This window comes from Excalfactoria chinensis, chromosome 3, assembly GCF_039878825.1.
Source record: "Excalfactoria chinensis isolate bCotChi1 chromosome 3, bCotChi1.hap2, whole genome shotgun sequence".
Lineage (NCBI taxonomy): Eukaryota > Metazoa > Chordata > Aves > Galliformes > Phasianidae > Excalfactoria > Excalfactoria chinensis.
Genome location: NC_092827.1, coordinates 19,197,682 through 19,219,493, shown reverse-complemented (window position 1 = coordinate 19,219,493; position 21,812 = coordinate 19,197,682).

Genomic DNA, 21,812 nt, shown 5'->3' with positions numbered 1-21,812 from the left:
TTCTCAGTAAAGCTAGTGGAAATTCTTTCACAGTACCATGTAAAAACATGGTTAATGATGGCAATGTTAAACCAGCAATCCATTTGATTACCTCAGCTCCACTGTGATGACACTTCTAATAGATGATCCCTTCCCTTGATGTCCTTAATTTATAATGATACAATTCCAGTTAAGATTGATGAACATAATTTCTCAGAATTAAGAAATGCTTTTTCTTTCATGTAAAACACTCAAAGATGTTCTCCATGTTCTCCAAAACATTTGCACATTGAAAATGAGAACTGATATATCTGTAAAATTCATAGTGACTGATTCAGGGTTTGAAAAAATATTCTCAAATAGCTTTCCATGCTGCTGATGTTAAGTATAATCTTTTCAAAGCAGACAATTTACCAATGATTTAGTGAGAAAAATTCTCATGGCTAGTTAGCTTCAAAATAAATTTTCCCTAGAGACTTATTCACCAAGGATTTCTCAGTCCTGAAGCTAGTGTCATTTGCCAGTAGCATATGAAGGTCAATCCTAATAGAAAGCTTTTGTTTTATTCTGCTAGTTAGAATGATACTTTTTGAGGCTGACAATCAGTCTGAGACAGTTTTTGACTAATAAAGAGTTTCTTAGATGTATGGCTTCCCAATTTTAATAAGGCAAGTTGGGACTTTGTTTTTATTGCAGAAACCTATTAAGTCTGGTATGTTAATTAACCTGCTTTGAATCTATTGGATCTGTCCACTTGACTGGTACAAGGATAGGAGCTTTCAGAGTTCAGTTTTGGAGATCAGAGAAGATGGTACAGTAGCCACTGTCTACTAACTGGATGATTTTTATGTGTGCAAAAATGTATCCATAAAGAAGGTTGTCCAAATTCTTGCAGAATCCAAACTTAGATTTAGCAATTAATTCAAAGAGTAATAGAATCACACTTAAGAACTCATCAGACTGATGAAAAGATAAAGGTTAAGCAATTTCATAAAATCAGTTCTTCTTGTTGTATTTCAGAATAAGGCAAAAAGTAGTTCGCAAATGGTAGAGAACAAGTGTGAACAGATACTGATGCAAGAGATTCTGGACAGATGGAAGAAACACTTCTGCATGTCTAAAACAAACAGTCTTGACAAGACACCTAAGATTTTCTTGTGTAGGAAAGAAATGAGTGATACAGGGCTACTACCTCCTTCTTTCCCTTGGCTTTCTAGACAAAGGTTCCAACTCAGTATTTCTTAAGCTCTGCAGTTAGGGCATAATGTAAGTTTACAAGTAGTATGAGCAGATGAACAATTATCACTGCATAAAACCAGAAAAGCAGTTGTAGTTACCATCTATTCTGTGTTGTCCATGAGAATGTTCTGCTTCTACAGTAAATATGCAATAACTTACTCCAAAGCCCTGTGAGCAGGAATAAGCTGAGATTCCAGGTGTCACTACCTGTCAGAAGCAAAAGTCAAAACTGTGGAGCTACTCAGAGAATAAAATATCAGCAGGAAGGTAGAATTTCAGTGAGCCAAGCTGAAATAAAAAAAACACTTCACTTGTTTTTTTAAGACTTCAGGAAATTGTAGGATGTTATGATGTGGAATACTGACAGCAGCACCACAAAACTATGACAACGTTATTCAGCCATCAGTGAAGAGCAACAATAACTCAGCAAAACATAATTGCTTGAAAGCATTAGAGCAATATTACTCAACAGCTGAAATAGATGAAATATCTTTTAGAGTTGACATTACTGCTAAACTTAAAGGAAATTCACTTCTAACTTAGTTAAAGATATAGATACTGTGGGGTATTGGGGAGGAGGTGCCTGAGTGCACCAGGGGTTTCTTGCTTTAATGAAACATTTATATAATATGAATGCAAGATGTTCATTGTGTCAGGGTTTTTTTTCCTAACATTTTGTCTTTATAAGAAGGGTTATTTGTTTTTTGAGTTTTTTCATTTGTTTGTTTTCCTGTAGGTTTTGTGTCTATCTTAGTGGACTGATAAAAAATCATCCTAAGAGATTTTACACAAGTTACACTGCTGCCTCCCAAATTCACAGGACTAGCTTCAAGAGAAGAAGGTGTTCCATGCTTGTATATTTAATTGTAAAAGTAGGAGAGTTCTGTTTCTATAGATTCAGTATTCTCATCCCTGACTCACCCTTAGCTATACTCAAGATCTCTTCCTTCATGTCTTCTTGCTAAGAAATCAGGTCTGTGAGTGTCTGAGAGAAAGGACAAGAGAGTTTTAAAGTACTTGATGCTTTCCAAGTCCTAGGCATAAATTAAACTCTGTAATTTCAGAAATAACTCATTCTATCAGAAGAAAAAATATTAGCACCATCAAACTTGTGTTGATATGCAGCCACGTAAATTCAAATAGAAAAATGAATAACAGTTTAAGCTATCATCAAAGGTATTCATAGCCATTTTAGTGAAGAATTTATCTTTAGGAAGCACAGGGTATTCTAAATTTGCAGTATGTAATGGGAGAAGCAGATTTCAGTAAATAAGATCATTTATAAGTGATAATAAGTTTAAAATCTGGTTTCTTGGAAGGTATGAAATGATTCTGCTTCTTGTTTGATAAATGTTACAGCAGTTAAATTAGTCTGAAAATTTATATGCAGGAACCGCAGTCACTAATTGGAAGCTGAAAACATCAGACACTCTGCTAGCAGTAGCCTATTTCTGTACTAAGTAATAGGATTTTTGAAAACTCTGTCCTTATGTATTGTATTCAAGGAGAAATGCCATGAAAAATTCAAAGGCTTAATCTAGGCACAGAAATATGTTGCAATTCTTGGACTATTTTTGTAGATCAGTAAAATGAGCTATTGATAAGTGAGCAACAAATGGGGCATAAAAAGAAAAAAATGAAATGAGACCAGCCTTTAGTTTATCTCACTGCATAGCAAGTACATTTTATTCTGCATATATACATTTTGGTTCATAAAATTCAACAGTAAAAAGTGGATATATAACATATGTAGCATGTTCTATTTAAGTCAATAGAACAGACTTTGTAATGGAGAGGTACTAATATAAACTATTTGCTTCACAGATATTCCCAAAATAAATTATTTTATCAATTTTTTCTAGCTAGATTTGCAAGTTGGGCAAAAGTAATAGACTCTTAGAGGTCAACACATCAGTTGATATAAACTTGACCAGTTCACTTGCTAAAAGGATGCTTTAAGTTTCATCAAGCTAAAGTAATGCTTTCTTTAAAAGATTCTAGGAGGTCATCTATCCCACAGTTTTAATTCACGTACATTTACAATGTAGACTATTTGGGCAATAGCGTTTTTATTATCCACTCCTAACAAAAAAGTATGAAGGCTTGGTCACTTCTCACATGCAAGAATGAGTATTCTTTGGTACAGATGTAAACTTTCCCTCTGTTCACTTTAGTGGGTTTGAAGACTCGGTGACTTTAATAAAAATTTAATCTTCAGCTCTACTGGAGATTGTAGGACTCACTCTAAATTTAAAGATTGCTTAACTTTTGTTTTTCTTCTTTCTGCATTTCACACCTATAATAACATGAAGGATAATTGTGCCTATGAACAGTTAAGCTATTGAATTGATGTAATTTTATCTCAAAGGGAATTTTTTTTTTTTCATTTCATGTTATTTCATTTGCAGAATTACTCAAAATAAAGATGTGTATTTAAATATTGTTATTCTTTTCAAATGCACACCAAGACCTGAGTGCTAGAGAAATATAAAACAGTTCCACTTCACAGTTCACTTCCATTGGGACAGAGTTCCTACTTCAGCAGTTGTGAATAATGGCTCGGTCGTTAATTGTAGGTACTCCACATCACATTACACCATGGCAACATAAAGATGTTTTGGTTTTTTTTATTCCTCAAACAAAATCTTTATTTTTTATTTTTATTTTTAATTTTATTGCTTAAATATAAAATTGTGTTGGTGTTCTCCTTTGGAAAACAGAAAGTTTCCAACAAGATAGCTTTGGAATGATAATTTTGCTCCTATTCTTTCCAACAAAGTAGTCCTCATTCCTTTCTATATTTGTAGCATAGAATAACAATATTGAAGAATCCTTGATATACAGAGAAATTCTTAAAGGAGCATAGACAATGTAATTTTAAAACTCGATATTAAAAAACAGTAACAACAGGAACAAGAACTTTTTTATGATTTAAAGTGAAATTTTTATTTCTGACTGATTTATAGAATATAACTTTAACCAGTATTACTATCTGAAGATGATTTTATACTGAAAATTTTCATTAAGAGCAATAACATCAATTACACAAATAAGACTCAAATGATATTTTTTTTAGACAGAAGATTACTAAAATAAACTACAGAAAAGGATTAGTGGTTCTTTATAGGATGTGAAACCTCATGCATTAATAACAAAACAGATACACTGGAACAAGTTTCAGACCAAGAAGGCCAACTAGATATCACAATTCACTATTTTACAGAATATATTTGAGTGGGATTCTGCATAAGTGAATTAATAACACTTTTCATTCATTAAGAATGAATAGAAGATATTTTAAAGTTGACATAATTATTTCTATAACAGTAAAGTAAACTCAACTCATTTTAGGTGTAAAGTGTTTCTGAGATATATAATACACGGATTAATTTCCAGTATTTGTCATTGTGAAAGTTGGCCTTACTATTTCTTTTTTCTTTAGTCATAACTCCAGAGAAATTTAAATTTCATCTGGATGGGCTATGATAAAATCAAATAGTTCTAGAGGCTCCTAAGTTTCCTCTTTCATCATCTGGCTTCCTAAGGTAATATATTTGCTTACCTGTAAAGCCATGATGATATACACAGGGAAACATTTTCAAAAAATATTCTGAAAGCCTTGATTATTCTGGAGGCTAGATGACTTCAATCTTTAGAAAAAAGTGTTAGCAAAAATGACTAACTATATTGTTTTCTCTTTGCTTCCCTGGTTTATACGTGTACCTCTCCTTCATGGGTGATCCAGCATATATACTCCTCTGAATAAGAGCTCAAGGAGCCACAGTACATCATTTGATCTCAGTGAAAAAACTGGAGCCTGTCCATAGCCCACAAGGAACATAACACTGAAACAACACAGGTAAAATTCAGCTTTGCCTGTTCAGATTCGAGCATTATTATTGATTCAGTGATTATCCCTGGTTACTGTGCATATCTTGTCTCATCAGCTATTGCACAGGGTAGTTACGTTACAGACCACCAATTGTCAAGGACATTTACTAGCTGCATGCCAGCCAAGAAGCTGAATTTCTATGTCAAGTCTTGCAATTAATTAGATCCTCTCATGTGATTTCTTTAATGATAAATGGTAAGGGTAAATCCTGATTTAACATATTCTTGTTGTAAATAAGAATGTGGCTTTTATTGGCTTGCTGGACCCTTAAATCATATGAATAGTTGAAGAAATTATTAGCACTATATTATCGTATATGGAGATGCAATTTATTTCCCTTTTTTCCATTTTAGCAACATTTATCGTCCTATTCAAGTTGGAAGTGCTTATCCAAACAGCATATGAAAAGTAAAACTGGAAAGATGAGTTATTAAAATAAGAAAGATGATCTCTATTTTCAGGACAAACAATATAAACATACTTATGAAGAACAAGGAAGATTTAATTAAAACTAGAAAGTTGATTAGAAAATTGAATGTTTTTTTTTATTAGCATTCAGTGAAGCTGACAATTCAAATGCAAGATTCATTCTAAGTTTAAATAAATAAATAGACATACCAGTATCGCTGTTTGGTATAAATCCTGGTGGTACAGCAGGGTTGAAAAGGCCTTCCTAATTAAGCAGCCAATAATACAATTCACAACTAGTGAGATGAATAAGCTGCTCCCCTTTGCTACATCATATCCTTCAACACTGAACAGGCTATTACTGAAACAAAAGATTTATCATAGAGGAAACAACTATAAGTATTCTTTCATTTTGTTTTTCCTTAGATAATTTTTTAGAGGCCAGAATGTGTGGTGGGGTGTATATATATGTATATATATATATATAACGTATACACACACACACACACACACACACACACACATATATAAATTAAATTAGAAATTAAAGCCAAATCCAACAATCAACATTTAGTAATAGATTTGGTCCCACTGATGTCTGACATCAGTTTCATGAGCTGTTCAACTTTATTAGTCCATGCCGGGCTCCTCTAAGTATAAAATAAGCACAATAATTTTCTACTTTAGTGTTGGTTTGTTTTTTTTTTTTTCATATTAAAACTAAGTAGAATAAATGAAAAAGAACTTGAAAAGGAAAAAACATATGATGCTAGCTGACAAAAACTCAACATATAGGTTTATTTAAAGCCTTACTTAACTGCAAACAATCCATTACTTCTGCTTTTTCATGTTAATTGTGAAATACTACTGTTGTTTTTTTTCCAGATAATGCTCATAGTCTTAAACTAGTCATCTCCCTTATCCTTTTATTCATTGATAAAGAGATTTAAAGGGGTGACTCATTCCATCATTTAATTAGAAATCTATCTTAAAATGAGATTAACTTCTTTTTCAAAATGCTTCTTGCTCCCACAGACACCAGTGGTTATGTTTATGCATCTACTGACTTCTGAGGTAAACACCAGTGATAGAGCTGGGCACATTTTCTACACGTTCTTCTCAAACGAATGTCTCAGTAATGGACCCGAACTCCAGAAGGCATTTTATTTTGATGTGAATTTGAAAAACTGCTAACATCATTGCTTTTTCCCAGCATGTACCTGACAAACCTTGAAATCCATGATGTCATGGTTCAAGAGGCAGTGCTAGAATTGTGGGTAGGCATATATAATCAACAAACTTTTACTAATGCTTATTATTATGATTAATTAATTTTCATGAAGGCATGCCATGTGAGTGGAGACATATGACATTAAGCTCAGAAAATGTGAAATAACTTTACTGCCCTCTTACTGATTATCTTATTGTTGGCTTTCCACAAAATGCTTACTGTTGTGGTTTATACTAATGGAATGTAAGACATTTTCACCACATTTGATTGCCAGTACCAAGTTATAAAGGAGGCAGTTTAGTGCCTACTCTCTTCTAGCTAGTTGTTTCAGGACAAAAGACAAGAAAATTAAAAGAAAATTTGATAAGAAAAATCAAGATGAGGATGCATAGAGTCCTTGGACTCAAGGTATTCCTATTCAAATTGTGTATGTACATATCTACATAATAGACATATCTAAATATTATTATTCTGCATGTCTTCCATGCAGGAATTCTTTGGTTTTCAGCCATGATGCTAGCTGTTTCCTGTGCTGCTTCATTCACCAATTTAAATTCAAATTATGTATTCTTTTGAAAGAGAATTATCTCATTACTATGTGTTACCACATTCCGTACAATGGATCTTTGAACTTCAGATCACTTTCCTAGCCAATCCCTGAAAACTGAATGCTCTTAATGAATCTCTGAATTCCATTAAAAATGTAATTGTCTGTAATGTCAAATAATTTAGTAATTTTTCTATGGACGAATTAAGCAGAATTCATGTTGTTCTCAAAATATGCTAACAAATAACTAGACATACTGATAACTTGGAAATGATTAAGAAATACAAATGTTGAAATGATTCTCTATACTCATCAGCAGAAATCTTAGAATCTAATATAACTGCTGAGCTGATTGATTTACTGCTCTCTAAGTGATATCTCAGCCTAACCCAGCCATGACCCTTTTGGACCATTGCAAGGCAGAATTAGGCAGTTGTAGGAAGTGATGTGAGCCTGAGTATTGTCTTCAGAGTGGAGCAATAACTAGTGAAAAGGACAGGGTACAGTGTTTAAAATATTGCTAAGATCTAGAAACAGGGCAGGAGCATCTTCTACTAGACCAAATTGCCCAAGATTCCATCCAATTTGACCTTGAACATCTCCAGGAATGGGGCATCAAAAATTTACCTAGGTATCTCTAGTGTCTCCTCACCCTCATACTAGGAAATATTTTATCCACCACAAAAATAATGAAAGTACAAATATAAAAAATTCAGTAACAGGATACTGTTAATTCAGATGCAGAGGCAGTAGACCTATTTAATTGCACAGAATCAGGAGTCCAAATGTTCGCAAAACCTGAGTACGTGCATGAGAGTAGAATTCTGAAATTTATAATGTATTATTTTTTTAATAGAAATTACATTCCAACCATCTATTGGAATGCTGGGAACTATGCAAGAAACACTTCTTGTCACTACTGAAGGAAGAAAAATGTGTGTTTACTGGCTGTTAAATTGCAGTGCAAATAACTATGCTAAAACTAAGCAAAACTTATTTTAAAATCACCTGTCTAAACCATGACACAAGTATGTAATCATATCAGTCCCAATATTCATCTTCTGCCTGGTTCATCCCACATTTTCCCATATTTTATTCAGAGTGGCAAGCTTCAAATTCCCTTAAAGTATGTGCTACCACAGTTCACTGCAGAGACATATACTGTTGTCACGTGATCATTTCTTCCATTGCACACTGACTACATCACAAATTCAAAACTGCAAAATTTTCTTTAATTATTTGAGATGGAAAGGAAAAGACAAGTTTTTGGTGTAGTTGTACAGGAAATACTTGAAAGAAAAGTTTTTGTACCACTCCATGGTTATTTAAGGATAACATATACTATATACTAATTTCTGAGAATTTGATTGTTAATTATCACAGCAGTTTTCTACATGATACTGTACATAAAATATTTCTGGAATTTCTGTCATAGGAATTACCATTACATTTATCATAGCCACACTTGTCTGGATTTTAACAGACTTTTCTGCAGTAGACTTGTAATAATGTATTTTTCCTTTAATTTAATGCATTTGCTCTTAATTCCTGATGACCACCACAGCAGATTTTTGGTTTTTTTTGTTTTTTTGTTTGTTTGTTTGTTTGTTTTGTTTTTTCACTTAAAAGAAGGAAGAGAACTTAAGAAATACTAGGAGTACAGAAAAACCTTCATCCTGCTAGTGAGGGTCGTGATTTCTAGAGATTACTAACAGTACATTGCTGGAGGGAAGGGATACAACCCAAGGAGTCTCATTTTTCTCTTTTCCTACTCTCTGATCAGGTATGTAAATATTCCAGTATTCCTAAATTTCTAAATGGATTTTTTCAAGGACAGTTAGTGTGGTGCTAAAGGTAATTTTGTTTTTTCTGAGTCCTTATCTCACAAATGACTAAGTTCCTGTTGTTATCAAAGAACCTCACTGTCATTATTCATTTGTGCTGAAATAAAACACATCACCAGATAACAGTGATCAAGCAATTCACAAAATTCTCCTTAGTTACAGATTAACCATATTCTTAAATTAAAATATATCAGACTTTCAGAACTTCCTTGAGCATGTCAGCTGGGATTCAGTCAATTATAAAGGAGATCTCAGAAACAATTTTTCATACAGTTTTTATTTCTCAGAGGCTCAGGATAAAAGAAGAAAACAAGCAGCTAGGTTTCGAAGAACTGTTCCACACTGTCCTAGTCTCCTGCCAAGAGCTGACATGAACTTGGGGGAAGGAATGAAATGGAAATCCTGTACAGTCAGCCAACAGCTTTACTTTCATCAATAACATAGGCTATCAGTCTGTCTGGTTTATGCATATCAGCAAAGTTATACTTCCTCTACAGTCAACTGCTGTTTCCTTGGAAAGAGGGTTTTACAAAACTCACTTCAGTTCAAAATTAATATTGATAAATAACTGCAGGAAATGGTGGTCTGCTGAAATCCAGGATCTATGTATTTATTTTTTAGATGGCTGTGATGTGTTATAGAGTAGCCTTTTCTCTAAATATTAGGTCACTGAGTAAGTGGCAATCATTTATTTTTCTATTGAAGGAATTTTTGAAGTGAAATTCTGTATAAGAGAATTTTCTATTAACAGAGCTAAAATCACAGTATTTCTCAGTTCAGTGTAATGAAAATGGCAGTGAAGGGGAACATTTTTCACAGTATACTCCAGTCATCCTATTCTGACATGACAGCAAGAGCTGAGAGTGATTTGAGAGTGAAGCTGCCTCAGACGTGAGGCTTTGAAGTGTATGATAAAATACCTTCTTTGAGTCTTAGCACTGTCTATTCATCTCCCTAAGCTAAGCTTTTGAGACACTGTGAATTCAGCCTGTTCCTCTCCTGTGAGCTGTGTTAAATAAATTCTGCAGGTTTACTATGGAAGTACATTTGTAGATTTGCTATAGATTTAGTTTTAACCCTAACCTACTAAGATACTTGTTTTACATGTTTGCCTGAAAATGACCATGGAACTGTGATCACAGAACAAGTCGATAACAAATCTTCTGACCAGGTCTTCTTTCTCCTGGAAAGATGTACTGAACTGTGTCTTTCACCATACAAATTCTACGTTCATAGTTCACTGAGTTTTACTCATTCTCCCACTGAGAATGAGGGGGAAAAAGAAAGGAAAGAAAGAAAAAGAAAGAAAAGCAAGATGACTTTTGTAGTCAGACTCAGAGCCTGGTGATGCTTTCATAAGGTTGATCTGCTTGATTTAACACTGCTAATGACATTTTATTTTAACTGTACTTTTTAAGGTCAGGTCAATGTAGTGTAAAGTTTCTATTCCTTTGTGGTATTTCATTCATAGAATATGATTAGACAATAAAAATAATAACTTTTTCATACAAAAAGGAAAAATATTTCCAGCTCACTAAATACACCATGGTTAGTGACTAGTATTACCTATTTAATAAGATAAAAAATCTCAATCATATGATCAAAGTCATCAAACTCCTAGTACAAAAATCTTCTTTGAAAGACTTTTGAGAGATCTTTAAAAATAATGTATCTGTAGCATTTTGCTGATCTGTTCAGTGTGTGACAGCGACTAATACTCAAATTTCTGAGAGGTAAATTTTAGAGCTCACAGCCCTTTCTACCAAAAAGCAGTTTCTGCTATTCCTGTTGCACTCTTCCCTGTTTCCAAAATGTACTAATTTCAATACTGCTTGCATGGCTCCGATCAACGTGAATTATGCATGGTTGTATGTTTCAACAGTTTAAGTTCCCTCTGACTCAGCTTTTCCAAATTTCTTCGTATGTACCACCAGACGGCAGCCCTTGCTGCTTCCAGTACAAAAGCAAAGTGGAAAGCTAACCATAATGCTTAATACTCTATCAAAAAGGTGTATCTGAGTTTAGCCCAATTCTTTTTGGCAGGTTTTTTCCACAGTTAAGTAAGTAGAGTAAGTAGGAAAGCAAACTAAATAGATGGGATAAGTTCTCTTGAGCTAGCAGAGACATACAGTTGCAAGGCAAGTCAGGACAGCTGTCTAGGCAGAGTAGAACGTGCTCAGAAATTGAGTGAGTTCTGACTTCTTTCTTATTCTGTGAAGTCTTTCTAGAATCCCAGAGTGTTTTGCATTGTGAAAAGTTAGACTGCTAAGTAGCATAAGCATTAAATCATAGCTCACATTTGTCAAATTCAATTTCATCTAGATGAGTGTGTGGATCACAGGGTATAACAGATGATAAAAGCAAAGTAAATACCTTAGACCTCCACAATTCATTCATCAGAAGAATTAAGGAATCATTTTTTAATAAAATCTATCAACAGAACGAAAAAAAAAAAAAAAAAAAAAAAAAAAAGCCACCATGGTTGTCATGGTATTTAATATAAAATACATGGTAAGATAGATGGCTGACTTTAAATTAATAGATCACTATAATGCCACATATTTAGGCTCTATAGCCAGGTAGCATACACAGCGAATTGTCTGGATCGAGGGCTTTGCTCCTGGAATTATAATTAGCCTGTCTTCAATTCCATCTTCACAATGACTCCTAGTCAAATAGCTTCTCTTGTGGCAGCAAAGAAATTGCATAAATATTGGTAAGACTGACACAATATGGAAATATTTTTACCCAAGGGAAAAAAATATGTTAATCCTAAAGAGAACTCCTAACAAATAAAATCCATAACTGCTGAAAAAGTAAAAAACATAACAATAACATAAACTGTTGAGCAGGAAAACATATCTAGTTCTTCCTTAGAAGTCCAGAGGAAAATTATTCTTGTTCCCAATTCACCTGGAATCACAGGATTGTAGAAACATACATTGGTTTAGGCTTGAAAGGACCTTAAGAACCCAACTCCAACCAGACCAGGCTGCACAAAGCCACATCCAGCATGGCCTTGAACTCTTCCACGGGTGGGGCATTGACATCTTCTCTGGGTAACATTCTAGCGCCTCATCACCTCTACAGTAAACAATTTACTATAAAATTTACATTCTTTTTAGTTTGGTCACTATCCCTTGTCTGACCAGACACAATGACTTGAGTTTGTGACAATTTTCAATGTTTCCCATCAGTAACTGGGAAGCTGTCCCTGTTTGTTACATTTCTGTCCTTTTGATTGGGTCTCCTAAGGATCTTGCTCAGTACTCAGATGCACCAAAGTGTATTAGCAGCAATGGTTTTACCCTGATGGGCAAGTAAGCTCCATCATATCACTATCATTCTCACTCCTCAAAAGAGCAGTGGAAGAAAATTTGATGAAAAAATGGGTCATGAGTTGGGATAAGTACAGGGAGGTCATTCACCAGTTACTACCATGGCTGAAACAGAATCACCACAGAGAGATTAACTTAATTTATTAGCTATTGCTAACGAACTAGAAGAGTAAGAAGGAAAAGCAATCTAAAAACACCTTTTGGTGTAGGTAAATGGAGAATAGGGGGCTGCAGTCAGCCCATAAAGCTTAAACTCTGCCATTCCTCCATGGCCACTCTCTGCCCCTGCACTGCATGGGCTCCCTCCCATGGGATGCTGTCCTTCCACAGGTGATCACACATAGGCTTCCCCAGGCTGCAGCTCTCCCTTCCTCCTGCAGGAATAGTAAGGATCTCAGACAGCCAGTGTTACGGAGCACTCCATCTATGCCCACCAAAGGCGTCAGGCATGCATAAATATCTATCTGAACAGATTTAGTTTGAACTGATATAATAGGAATAAAAACTGGCTAAAGCCAACTTCTTCACATGAATTTTGGTGAGTAAAGAATGATAAGGTAAAAAAAAAAATCAGACAGAAAACATTTTATTTAGAGTTCTAAGTCTAAACAGTTACTGAATGACCAGTAATCTGATCAGAATCAGTACATAATTTAGATCAAAACACTGAATCGGGAAAGGGAATCTTACCTAATCTCCGCTTCACTGAAGTATAGATTGTTTTCTGAATAAGGATTTTTCTTAAAACACAGCTTGTATTTTGCCACTGGAAATGCCCCAGGGATTTCCTGATCTCCTTTCAGAAGGTTTGTCCTGTACACAGACTGCAGCCCTACAATAAAGTGGGTGCATGACCCTCCTCACTACTCTCCTCCCTGGACACTTGTTTTGTTTCTCTGTGCACTGAGGTGGGACACCAAGCTCAATAGAAGGCAAATAATGGGAATAACAACAGGAACTGCAACATTAATTCACTGATTTAGGGTTCATTTTATGTAAAGTGCCCAAGCATAAGTACTGGAATATAAAAGAGACAGAGACTTAAAAAAAATTCCACTTTTTCTATTATATTGTAATACAAGCAATATTATGTGATAGTTATATAATGAATATTTTAATATTTTTTTTTTTAAGTTGAGAAGCACGTTTTGATTAATTACTGATTTTCAGGATGTTCTCAATGGAAAAAATAAAAAAATAAATAAATAAATAAATAAATAAATAGAATCCTGAATTCACAAAACAGCTATCTGCCTCTTTTTTTTTTTTTTTTTTTTTTTTTTTTTTTTTTTTTTAGCACAAATTTGATCATTGAACTGCTTCTGCTTCACTGGTTAAAGTTGGATATTAGGAAAAACTTCTTTACAGAAAGGGTTGTTAAACACTGGAATATGTTCCCCAGGGAGGTGGTTGAGTCAACGTCCCTGGATGTGTTTAAGAGCAATGTGGTGCTCAGAGAGGGTTGTTAGAGTTAGGGTACTATGGTTAGGCTGTGGTTGGACTTGATGATCTTTGAGGTCTTTTCCAACCTGAGTAATTCTATGATTCTATGATTCCATAATTCTTCAAGTACCTTTTCCAGGTAGCTTTCAAAGATCACTGAGATAAAAAACAGTATAAAGGAAGGGATTTGGCACCATCTGACCCTGCTTCACCATCTGCTTGTTTGAGATAGTCACATAGATGTTCAGAAATACATTCATAAGTACATATTGTATACACACTGATGGAAAAAAAGAAACAAATATTCTACTTTTAAGTTCCCTTGACCAGCTTTCACTACAGGCAAACACATAGTAAACCTCCATTACAAGCTTGTAATCCATGTTCTAAAGCCACCACATGGGGGCAATTCTCAAAAGCAGAGTTTCAGTAGAAATATAATAAGACATATCTAGGTTTTAAGCGTGAGTTTCCAATAAAGACAATCATAAATATTTAAATACTTTCTGTAGGAACAAGTTAGCAGTACTACTTGATAGCCAATCTGACTTACATTTTTTCAGAAGACAATTCAACACCTGCAATTTGGTGGCCACAGAATAAATGTTTGAGACCAAAAATAACGCCACAGTGAAGCTGCAATTTACTAATACAGATGACATGCACTTGTAGTTGAGAGTTTATATCCATACCATTTCTTTCCTCTCTGGATGGACAAAAAGCACTAAGAAATAAATGTCTCCATATTAGAACTCATTTTGAATAGTCTCTGATTCGTCATGATTTCAGTACAAGCTGAGGACATCATTAGCAGGGACCTGATGTTAAAGTAGTTAAGCTAATATTAGCATTTTATTCTGAACAGCTGGTGTTTGTTGAGCCCAATCTTTTTATGGAACCTCTTTTAAGGTTTGCCTCTATTATGTTTGTCATTCTGTGTGGTTTAGATTATATTCTCGTCTGTTTTTAACCCTTAGGTTTCTGGGTATTGTTTTCCTCTGACCTTACTACTATTAAATGTGAAGCTAACACTATTAATTGCACTACATGGTCACACGCTTTAAAAAAATTTACAGGTATTGTTTTAATTTTTGAGCTAGAAGTTCTTAAGCCGAGTGGTTTGGGTTTTCTCTCCTTACTGATTAAACCTTGTGGCGTGTGATTTAAGTATTTTAGTCACAACCTTCCATAGTTAGTAATGACTAAATGAATTTACACAAGACAATGCCTAGTAAAAGCTTGGTAATTTCTCTCAGCAGTCTTGTCACCCTCACCTAAACTGTCATCAGTAATCATTGTGATTTAAAGGGAGAAAAAATGGACATTAAAAGTAGGATTTAGTGTATCGTTTTCAGAAAATGAACATTGTTTCAAAATCATCAGAGATTACCTCTAAACACTGTGGCAAGGACTTGCTATGAAAATGAGTTTCTTTTTCCATTACTACCACAGTTCCATCTTTTTTATCAGAGGAGAAAAAGAGGGAAAAAAATCATGAACCAGCAAACATATTCACATGCCAAAGCTAACTTGCTGTGTCACTCTGTTACAGTATATATTTGCCTTCCATCTGCTCTGTGATATCTGTCAATTTTCTGTAGATGAGCCATATGTTTCAGTGCCTTCTCTGAAGCACCCAGCTTATATTTGAATGCTGAAATACCAGGTATCACATTTAAATTGAGCAAAATAGCTCAGATAATTAGTGTGGCTGGGAATACTAAGAAATTAATAGTTTATAACCTAATAAATAATTAAATAAATAAATAAAATAGAGACTACTAAAACTTTTCTATCTCTGACAAAAATCATGACTGTGTAACTTAAAAGTGCTATCTACTTTCATTACTAAATAAAATATATGACAGGGCTGTGATGTTTACACTTCCTGTCTTGTGAGCTATTTATTGAAACTCCACGATTCATGGTTCTTAATTTGATAAACCATAGAAACACTCCATTTGTATGGAATGTTCATATGCAGTCTCTGATTTCCATATCCACTGTTCTAAATAAAAAACAGTTTTCTTCAGAAGATAAAATTGGTTATCAGGCTAAACCCCCATTTATTTCATACAGTTATACTCTTGAAGAAGCTAACAGAATATCTGTAAAGGTTGAACAGCCAGGCTTCTGGATGTGGTCTCACAACTGACTAATCCTACTCACTGAATTATATGAATATCTCTGAATACATGCTGAGGAGAGCTTACCTCCTCATATATTCATGTGAGAATTTAATCGGTTTTTGAAAACAGTCCATCAAGAGTATCACATCATAACAACTAACAACTGCTGTGGTAAACTTGGTCCTTCTTTTGATTCTTTTGATAAAATAGAGTGCAGTACTAGTTTTAAATTAAGCTCCTTACCAGATTATCAGTATTTAAAGATCTACATAAACTAAGAAACTTATGTATTAAATGCTTTATTATTTGCTATTGTTTATACTCAAGTGAAAACAAGTTTGCATGTTCGTGTTTTTTTTTCTTCCAGACTAAGTGCATCTGTACACCAAAAACTCATTGGAGCATTCTTAGCCTTTTGACTGAGGCTATCATTTTATTAAGTTTTAGTTTGCACAGAAGGTAAGCGCTCTACTGGCACAGAAACCTAAATGTAAAGGTAGGCACAAAGATGAGAGATGAACAAAGATGTCAGATACACAAATAAGGTTATTTAGAGATAAAGTTTAAATAAAAGAATGGAGGACATGACCTTACGGGCACACACAGGAAGCAGAGATACAGAACGGCTTGTAAAATATAAGTCAAATGAATGATTAGACAGGTAGGAAGAAAGACACGGGTGAGATCAGTCACCAAAGCTAAGACAGGAAACGTTTCAAACAAAATAAAAGGCAGTGTAGAGGTCACAGAAGATGAAGATGTATTTGAGAAGTTTCAGATTTTGCTAAAAAGTCACTAAAGATTGTGGAAAAAGCTGTTCCCTTGTAATGCAAAGGAGAAGTAAAGTATAAATAGGTGGGAAATCCAGACTGCGGTGATAAATCCTGTGTTTAATGAGCTTGAAGTAAAAGGGAGGGACAGGATTGGGCAATAAATGAGGTGAGACATTTTTAAAAGTACAAGAACTGCCATGCTATTACTGTGAAGTAATAGATCCAGAAAGTAGTGAGAAGTTTTATAGAGAATGAAAGAATTTACAGCAATGAGAAACTGAGAGAAAGGTGAGGGGAAGAATTATATAGAAAAGATTGGAGATTAAGGTCAAAAATACAAGAGGAAACATTGGAAAAAACTTACAGAAAATAATCAGAACAGCAGTAAGAAAGGGGGATAATTTTATTTCAGGAGGAAAACAGGGAAGGAAAAAAAAAAAATGCTGCTTTTCAACAATGTAATCTTAAAGAGTCCCATAAGGGGAAGCAGGAAAGAGAGGGAGAGGGAAGAATAGAGAAAGGGAGGAAAGATCAGACAGAGTAGGCAAGGCAGAAGAGTTCATAGAATTGCTCAGGTTGGAAAAGATCTTAAAGATCATCGAGTCCCACCACAACCTAACCATACTACCCTAACAACCCTCCACTAAATCATGTCCCTGAGCACTACATCCAAACACTTTTTAAACACATCCAGGGATGGTGACTCAAACACCTCCCTGTGGAGCCTATTCCAGTTCTTTCTGTAAAGAAGTTTTTCCTGATATCCAGCCTAAACTTACCCTGGCACAACTTGAGGCCATTTCCCCTCGTCCTGTCACCTGTCACCAGTGAGAAGCGGCCAACCCCGCTCTCACTGCAATCACCTTTCAGGTACTAGATGAGGGCAATAATGTTTCCCTTCAGTCCCCTTTTCTCCAGACTAAACAGCCCCAATTCCTTCAGTTGCTCCCTATAGGGAGCTGAGTTTGAAGTCTGAGGCAATGACCAGAAAATTGGATGGGTCTACAGAGATTTAAACTAGGTAAGAAGATAGTTATTTAGCTAGACAGATGGCCAAACTGAATGGAAAGAGTAGGTTTCTAGTGAATAAAGACTAACTTCAAAAGTACTTCAGAAAATATTCTACTGTGTGGAGGAAAAGAGCAAAAGATGTAGATTCAAAATGAGTAAATGATAGTGATTGAAAAAAAAAAAAAAAAAAAAAGGCATTTTTTGGATAAGGAAACACAGTTCTCAGTGACAGCCTGAAGACAATGGGAGGGCAGTGTGGTAAGACTGGGTATTGGTGACATTTGAGAACAGGACTGTTATTAACGCATCACATCTGGATTTTTTATCTCCCTGGTACACTGATCCTTATGCAGAAACTTCTTCATCTTCTAAGTGAAACTCAGAGTTCTTTTATTCATTTCAAATAATCCACAGGACTTGAATGGTTCTCAAAAAACAAAAACAAACAAAAAAGGTGAAAATCTCTGATTTTCTTCAAAAGTGGGTTTTGTTCTGTTGATTTTTTTTTTTAATTAATTCTCCAAGCTTATAAAAGTTCAACATATGAGGAAGATGACTGTCTACACACTTTCTCTCAGCTCCTCATTGCTGTAAACTCTTCCATTCCTCTATGTCATTGTTTTCTCTGTGCATACAAGTGTAACTAAATCCCTCCAAGTTGTCTTGCCATGTTGAGCTTTCCTCTCATCTATTTAAATTCCTAAGACAATATATTATCTATTCCTAAGAAAGGTCATGTCATAGTGCTATAATGCGCTTTATTTAGCTTACCTCCGAAAAGCACTGATAGCTTTCTCCCTCTCACCTTTTGAAATAGAAATGACAAGACTTGCTTATTCTTTGACTTCAAGCCAGATATTTAGAATACCCACTGTCACCAGCTGTGAAGCCATTCTTCCACAGAGAAAATACAAAGCTGAAAAAACAAGAAGTAGTGCCTTTTTACCTTATGTTTCACCCTAACCTCACGCTGACTTACTAGAATCTTAACCTTTTTAAGAGAATGACAAAGTATTTCCATTGTTCTGATATAACTTCTTAAGGGAAAAGAAAAAAAAAAAAAAAAAAAAAAAAAGCAGTGACTTCTAAATGACAGATTCTGCAACCTGTAAAATTGAGCAGCACAAAATCACTATAAATCGAAGATCTGAACTCCTGAAATGGAAGATCTGAATATTCAACCCAGAATAACTCCCACATACCCTTGCATTTCAACAGTGACCTTGGTCCTAATCAAGAATTTAAGAAAAAATAAAAACTACCTCTGGAGAGGTTTTTAAATGTATGCCTCATCAAGTTATCATAATTAAATCATCATTTTCATCAAGCAGCAAAATGTGACCAAATTACCATGCAAAACTATTAATCACAGCACATATACATTTCAATTGCAAACAGTTTAGGATGCAGTTATAAAAGTCTTCCTAAAATAATCACTAGCTAAAATTACATTATTTTTTTTTTGCCATTGGAGGAGGAGCTAAGAGTGTTATAAGAAGATTCTTATTAAAAATACTTAAATTCCAATCCTGAAAAGTGTTGATATGAATAAGGGATCCATTTCAATATATTAACAGTATTGTTGTATCTGCCATTAGAAGACTAAAGAAGTTCAGCATGTTCCTTGTTTTTATGTGCTCCATTTTAGGTACATTACACTTAAAATTAGCATCAAAGCCAGCTAGAAATCATAAGACGTAAATGTAAGCATTCACTATTTAAAATATTCACAACTTAAAAAAGGTTTGATTGCTTACTTAGTTATATAAATCAGAGCTGTATTAATGCACAACATCTGAATTCCCAGGTGTAAGATCTGGGATTTCACCACTCTGATTCTTGTTTAAATCACTGAACTTAGTTTCCAGTGGAGACAAGGCAATATCACATTGACCTCAGGGAAACAGGTAGGTAAAACATCCTATTCTCCATATGCTGTGTGTATGACTACACTATATCTTTGCTGGGAAGTCACAGTGCTGTCTGAAGGTTAACAGACACCAGCTTCACACATCTTAACCGGGTCCGTGAGCAGCAAAGACACCAGCTGTCTCTGCCTCAGCCAGTGCCAAGGCCATTTTGTCTCCTCAAAATCAGCCAGCAAAACGCCACCTCAGAGATGTGGCATGTAGCAGAAGACTGCAGTGCCAATGAGTTTACCTTCAGTATTTCAAAACATGAAGTAATACAATGCAAGTAATACGAAAAACTACTTATGTAATAAGAAAGTATGAAAGTCAGGGTGATTTAGCACAGGAAATATGCCTAAAACCTTTCTCCCCAAGAATACAAACTGGTTTACCACAGTATCAGCATCAGAACTTCTTTACAGAAAGGGTTGTTAAGCACTGCAATAGGCTCCCCAGAGAGGTGGTTGAGTCACCATCCCTGGATGTGTTTAAAAAGTATTTGGATGTGGTGCTCAGGGACATGATTTAGTGGAAGGTTGTTAGCTAGGGTAGCATGGTTAGGTTGCGGTTGGACTCAATGATCTTTAAGGTCTTTTCCAACCTGAGTGATTCTAGGATTCTAGGATTCCATGATCAGCCTCAAGACAACTGAGTGCTCTAAATGTTTGTTTGTTTGTTTTTGGTGGAGGGCTAGAGGTGGGGAGGAGTAGGGGAAAGACACTGATAAAATAAAGCCTAGATCAAAACCAAAGAAATAATTTTAAAACTGCCTTCTATGCCAGTAAAGGACCAGGTGAAGACTTATTTGATCTGTGCTACTCTGGCATAGTCCTGTGCTTTTTTGTTTGAAAGATAAAGAAGTAGATTATATCATGGTGGAAGTAACTATTCAGGAGGACAGGAGGACAGGCCAGAGGGCCCATTTACTATTTAAACAATTTTCTTGTATGAAGTGACATTCATGTAATATTAGGGTCTCTTTTAACTTTTTTTTTTTTTTTTTTTTTTTTTTTTTTTTTTTTTTTTTTTCTTTTAGAATAGAGACTACTAGAGCGATTTTTTTGTTTTTGTGAAAAGTGGGAGAAGTGGGCATCAGGATTCTTTTCACAATGACAGGAATTGGTTCTAACTCAATTTTTCATATTTTAGCTAATATGCATTTATTTAAAAGTCTGTTTTTCTATCAGATTTAAGATATGGAAATTGTTTTGTTTGAGAGGACTAGTTTTGTTTGCTTTGTTCTTGTCCTAATTTTACTGCATAAGTAATATAAAGAGCTTGAGGAGCTATGAAGTCTGCTGTTGCACTTGATGAAGATTGTATTTCATACCATAGGCTTTGATTAAAAAATATATTCCCTTTACTCCTGTGGACAGGCAAAATACAAGTTAGAGAGCTTTATCTCCATGGCATAAGGAACAAGATATTGTTTATATTAGGAAATCTCTGCAGCGTTTGTTACTAAGCTACTGATACATAAAACATCATTTCTATTTAATTAAAATGGTTAACCAGAAGAACAGCCAGCTGTTGTTTCTAACATATGGATCTTGGTTGACAGTAACGATATGGCTGAGGTACATGTCTTCATGAATTGTAATACAGCTTGAGTAACTGAAATTAGATTTTGGGCCTGGAGAGTTAATTAGTAATAATATCTGGTCACTGGAGAAGGAGCCAATTAGAGAAATACATACCCAAAAGTAATCAAAAGCCTAAAAGGAAAGTCAAAAGGAACAGGGCTAAATATTCAAAATCTAATAGCAATTTTTAGAATATGCTAAGTACGATCTAGCCTTATTTTCTTCCCTGACTTTCATTACACTATAGTATCCCTTTTTATATAGTAGAAACAGGGAAGGAAACATCACCTAAAGCAAGGCAATCTGAATAAATGCTTTCAGACAACTCACTGTGATCCTGTTCTTACTTCTGTGTTAGTAAACGAATTACACATGGGCATGTTCTTGATCACTGGTCCAGAACCATCAAAGAAATCACAGACTGTCTGACTTTGGAAAAGCTGCCTGCAGATCACATAGGCCAACTTTTCTTCTCAAAATAAAGT